Source organism: Pinus tabuliformis, chromosome 1_2 (genome assembly GCF_031772625.1).
Source record: "Pinus tabuliformis cultivar Carrire ecotype Pingquan chromosome 1_2, CPIR1, whole genome shotgun sequence".
NCBI classification, from domain to species: Eukaryota; Viridiplantae; Streptophyta; class Pinopsida; order Pinales; family Pinaceae; genus Pinus; species Pinus tabuliformis.
Genome location: NC_142298.1, coordinates 844735992 through 844741991, shown reverse-complemented (window position 1 = coordinate 844741991; position 6000 = coordinate 844735992). Strand labels below are relative to the sequence as shown.

At 33.2% G+C, this 6000-nt stretch overlaps 1 pseudogene; it reads left to right on the top strand.

Moving 5' to 3' along the window:
- The first annotated feature begins 574 nt into the window (after nt 1-574).
- Nucleotides 575-6000, top strand: part of LOC149208584 (uncharacterized) — a 54513-nt pseudogene continuing 49087 nt past the window's right edge.

The following is a 6000-nucleotide window of genomic DNA, read 5'->3' as shown; positions in this document are numbered from 1 at the left end:
AGTATATCACAACACAAGTATCTTGTGAAGACTCTTTATATTATTGATCAACCCATTTGAGCTCAATGAGAAGCTTTACATCGGACAATAAATTTCTTCATACAAAACCCCAACATCTATTACTTCAAATGATGAAGTATATATACAAATTCTAAAATAAAATATCTTGATAAAAATCTCAAGATCTTTTTACAAATATCCTAAACTATTTTACACAAATAGAAATGAAATGTAGGACATTCAAAACTAATGTATCTACTTGGCACTATCATTATGGATTTATGTTGACAAAGAAGAGAAATTTGAATTTGATTGCAACTCTTAGTTGATGAGGTGGCTAACTGTCTTTGAGCATTTTCCTCTTGAAATTATGCAAAATAGGGTCCAATCATCCCTTTGTATATCTCAATCCAAGATAGCTATGTAAAATGTGAGAGAGGTTATTGTAGATAAATATGTTCTTGAGATAAACCTCTCTCAAATTCCCAAAATTCAGCTCCAACTATTCCCAATATTCTCTGCAAAAAGGTGACTAAAACAGGACTTTGCACAATCCAAAACATATGCTGTAAAGATGTACATTTATCTCTCGTTCTATAATAGATGTGTAATATATGAAGTAGCTTATTGTACATTAGAAGCTGAGGAACACAAACCTCCTCCATTTAATCAAGATTCGTCTCTGATTGGCCATAATATGTTCTGCAAAGGTATGTCTAAACAGGAAAATTTGGGAAAATATGTTTGCAAAGCTTCATTTATATATCCAAAACCATAATAGAAACCTCTTTCAGTTTCTGAAAATTTGTCATCATTGGTTTGGAAACCATGTTTTAAGTGAATGTGGTGTATAGGAAAATGCATAGTTTCAACTGGTCATGAGACATATGAATGACATGGATGTAGGAGATGACATGGCAGTGTGCATAGATGCGGGAGTAATGGGCGAAGGTACATGGAGGAATAGGAGTGGCAGAGGCGATGAAGTGGGGACATTGTAAGCAGATGAGGGGAAGTGGTTTTTCTTGGCGGAGAAACCACTTTTCAGAGGGTGGGGAAATTATTAATGGTTTCGCCTGAGGGGGGTGCGAAATCACCTTGTGTTGACACATTGGTGGGGGGGGGGATGTACTGTGGGTCATTGATCATGTGCGGGATCAAATCCCAATGTTTTCAACCTGTCAGACATTAACCATTAAACGACAAAGAACTTCGTCCGCTTGCGCCTCTTAATATTTTCTTTTGAACTTAGGATAAGGTGAAATAATAGGTATACAAAACATTTTATCTTATCATGTGCCTTATTACAATTTATTTAATCACATTTAAATGATGTGATTATTTTAATCTAAACACACTTAATTATTCCCTAATGTTGCATTTTGACTTGCAAGCATATTTTTTTTTCTCAAGGTTTTGACTTTTTTTTTTAAATAATTTACAATATGGAATATTATTTACAACGAAATGTAATAATGATCAGCTATAATCAAGAAATCCTATAAAAATTATAGGACCCTAACAGTGACTCCAGCTAGGGATGGCACTTTCTGGTGAAGTGTCAAGAACATCATAGACTAGTATCCTGATCCATTGTTCTCATCCCAAAACCTACAACTTGTTCTGCCATAAAATATTTGCTACTGAAGAACTCTTAAACTGAAATCAATACCATTCTACACATTGAAATCTGAAATATGCGCTGAACTGATAGTTGTACTACAATTTGAAACTGAAACTAGAAAGAATGCGTTGAGAAACAAAAATGCTCAAAGTATGGAGCTTAGTTGCACTTTGCTACCAACTTTAATCTGATAAAATGAATGCCATATCAAGTGATAACAAACATCCAACACAACCATTGAAGCAAATGGATACTTAACTGAAGTTTGCATTCCACTTTTTTAGGTGGAAAAATAAATTCAAAAAATTGCAACTTGACTTTTCCACTGGATCCAATAGCTGTATTGATGAATCTGCAAAATTATACCTTCACCAATGAATGCAATAAATTGACCAAAGGATCATGGAAAACATGCAACATAAGATCTTCATCATGTAAATATGATTGGTCTTTAATCACTGAAGAAAACACTACTTGTTGAAAATGTTCTTGTGGATCAAGAGGATTAAGCTCTGCTGGTTCTTCTTTCGGATCACAAGACTGTTGTAAATGAACAAATGAATGTTCAACAATATGCTCAATTACCTTTACTTGCTGATTAGTACAAGGAATTTGTTCTTTAATTTGATCTTCTACACTTGAGACAACCACAATGTTAATGTGTTCATCCATGGTATCTGAAATATCTTGTTGATTTTCATTGTTGTACTCTTCTTGATCATGTTCAGTCTGCTAAATTTCGTCCTTTACCTCTGTCTAATTAGTTTGTCATGGTGCTACAAGAATTATTTCCCGTGGGGAATCTTCATGATCATATAGACAACATATATCCTTTTTTTCTTCCTGAGGGGAAGACAATTCAAACAAGACCTCTACCTTTTGTTCATAATGTTGAAAAGGATTTCCATCTAAAGCCTCTAGTATTTCATCATTTGTGAACTGATCATCATCATAGAAATCTTCTAGATATTGAGTAAAACTTTCAAAATGACCACAATAGTTTTGAATCATCAACAAAGATAGATAATCCCCTCTGTAGTTCTCACAAAAAATAGTATGAAATTTTTTTAATGAGCATACACTAGTAGCAAGTAGATTTTCATACCAAGATCTAACCTTTTCCTCCAAAGTTGCCATAAAAATGTTCATAAGAAAATGTTCATGAAATTTGATTTTAAGCTTATGGATGTGCATATGAAACCTCAATAAATTTACAACAACATCATCTCCTTTTTTATCTTTAAATAATGGAAGATTAGTTAACCAATCACAACTAGGCATGGGATTTGGAAAACTTGGAATTCTTGATCTGTCCATAGGAGTATATCTGCATTGTATTCTTGAACTCATTTTGAAAACAATCAAAAATGAAATGGAGTCACCATAAGTGCTTTACAACTCTAGATTCTTTGATAAGAGAGTCGCTGTCTAGTCAATTTAATGTCTTAAATTGCTCTACATAGATTATCAATCCGGGTATCGTAAACTGATGAAGTGTGGTGCACCATATGTGGTTAGTTAACCTTTCTCTTACTTCGTTGTTTTATAGTTTATGTTGTTTTTTTGGGGTTTTGTTTTTGTTGGTTTTCTAAAGTGTTTAATGCAAATGGAAATCCTATTCTAAGGTCTTAAGAATACTTTTAAAGGACAAGTATGGATAAAGATTTCAAGACAAAGCCTATGTCCCTAATGGTAACTTCCAAAACTTAGCACTTCAAAAGAACTTAAAACATGTTATTGATGGAATTAGTATTTAAACAAAAGTGTAAATATACAGCTAGTTCAATCAAGATAAAATGCAATAACCAAACAATGAGCTAGTGACTATGAGACCCAGTATCCTTGCTGCTTCAGCAGAAGGACAAGATGATTCTATCATGTCATTAGTCATTAAAAGGCTATGTGCATCACTAATATACAATCAAAATAAAATGCAACAACCAAACAATGAGCTAGTGACTATGAGACCCAGTATCCTTGCTGCTTCAGCAGAAGGACAAGATGATTCTATCATGTCATTAGTCATTAAAAGGCTATGTGCATCACTAATCTACAATCAAAATAGAATGCAACAACCAAACAATGAGCTAGTGACTATGAGACCCAGTATCCTTGCTGCTTCAGCAGAAGGACAAGATGATTCTATCATGTCATTAGTCATTAAAAGGCTATGTGCATCACTAATCTACAATCAACCGGTTGAACACACTTGCATGAATTAAAATTACATGAATGAAAAATCTAATCTATCAAACTTGAAAGCAATCAAATAACATATTGAAATCAAAGAAAAATTGAACACACTTGAATGAATTAAAATTGCATGAATGAAAAATCTAATCTATCAAACTTGAAAGCAATCAAATAACATAATGAAATCAAAGCAAAATTGAACACACTTGCATGAATTAAAATTTCATGAATGAAAAATCTAATCTATCAAACTTGAAAGCAATCAAATAACATAATGAAATCAAAGCAAAATTGAACACACTTGCATGAATTAAAATTGCATGAATGAAAAATCTAATTTATCAAACTTGAAAGCAATCAAATAACATAATGAAATCAAAGCAATATTTACAAAATGAAATCTACTCTACCTTACATTCTACAAAGCAATATTTACAAAATGAAATCTACTCTACCTTACATTCTGATATGCTCCATGACATCTACTTCACATCTCCTTCCATGTTGAGAACATCAAAGCTTTATTCAAATTCTTCAAAAGTACAAAGTACAACAAAGTTCTCCAAAGCTTTCAAAAACCATCAAGGAAGAATTACAAACTTAAGAACTAGGGACTAAAAAGCTTAAGCGAAATAGACTAACTAATGAAGGAGAGAGATCTCCTATTTATACAAAAGATGAGAAACCATCTCATTAATTAGAGTCCATGAATCTCTCCCTCTACCTCTAGAGTCCTAATCAAAATAGGAACTGATAAGACACATGTCTTCTTAGAGTTACAATACAATTAGGAGATGTGACACATATCCTCATGATCCCATGATTCTTTCCAACGAAAACGAATTTGGCCTTAGAGTGCCACATAAGGGTCTTCTAGAAGTCTCCTTTCAACCTACACATGTCAACAACCTCAACCCATTTGTTAGGTATAAGCATATGCACATTATTTTCTAATGTTTAACCACAAATTCACTTAAAAGGCTTAGAAATAATAAAGATTGGAAAAACATAAAGGTGGCCCAATGATAATGAAAGTGGGATGAATGTGGTGACATAGTAGTGAAATGGAGGTGAAATGGAGGTGATATAATGGACATAATAGTGAAAGTGTAATGGAAATGAATGACATTTTCAAGACTCAACATACCCCCCAACTGAAGCTATTGCATGTCCTCATAGAATATATATTACATTAACTCTTTTGATCCTTGAGCTTTGGCTTAACTTTGCATGATATCATTTGATAACTTCATATTTCTACAAAGCGTTTTACTTGAATTGCAACATGGTTGGTTCTTGTGTTACAACCATTTTTTTTTTTTTTTTTTTTGTTGCCTTCTATTTTGATCTTTGAACTTTGCATAATGATATTTTGATTATTGTTTCAAAGTATATCTTTATTGGATTGCATGATGGTTGGTTCTTGTGTGACAACCATGATTTTGTTTGTATCCAATTTATCCTTTAAGCACTTTTTCAAAAGCCATTGTATGCTCATAATAGAAATGTAATAACTAATATATGTTGGAAGTATGTGGGCTCCTGAATATGATATGAACATGGCAATGTATGAATATAAATGTATTCCCCCCCAACTGATGGTATTGGAAATTTTATGAAATGAGGAAGAGAAATGTTTTTCCAACAATTATCATTCTAGCTTTTTATGGAATTCTATGGTCAAAAGTTAGAAAATGACGTACCTTCACTTACCCTTTGGAATGGATGAGTTGTATGTGTAGTGGCTGAAAATTTCTCATCATATTCTTCTTCAGGTGGCTGAACAAGAGGAATCATGGATAGAGAGATAAGATGACTTTTTATTGCTTCTATTAAAACTTGCTGAATCTACTCCAAAATGCTGAAAATAATAGTCTTCATGTCTTCAAAACTCATTGGCACAATTCCTACTATGTGAAAAGATGTTCTGATGTCGAACATAGTAGGAAATTGTTGGCTTAGTGGCCATTAATGGATGCCACTAGTCAACACGAGAACTCTCACCATTGATGACAATGAGAGTCAAGATGCCCAAACACATCTTGCTAGGTACGAATGAATTTGCTGAAGTCGAGTCACCTAGAAGATTTGATGAACAAGGGACATTAATGTATTCCCATTGTTTGTTAGCATGAGGGCTTGCCATTAAGGCATGCAAGCCTCAAGGTGTTTTTACAAAGAAC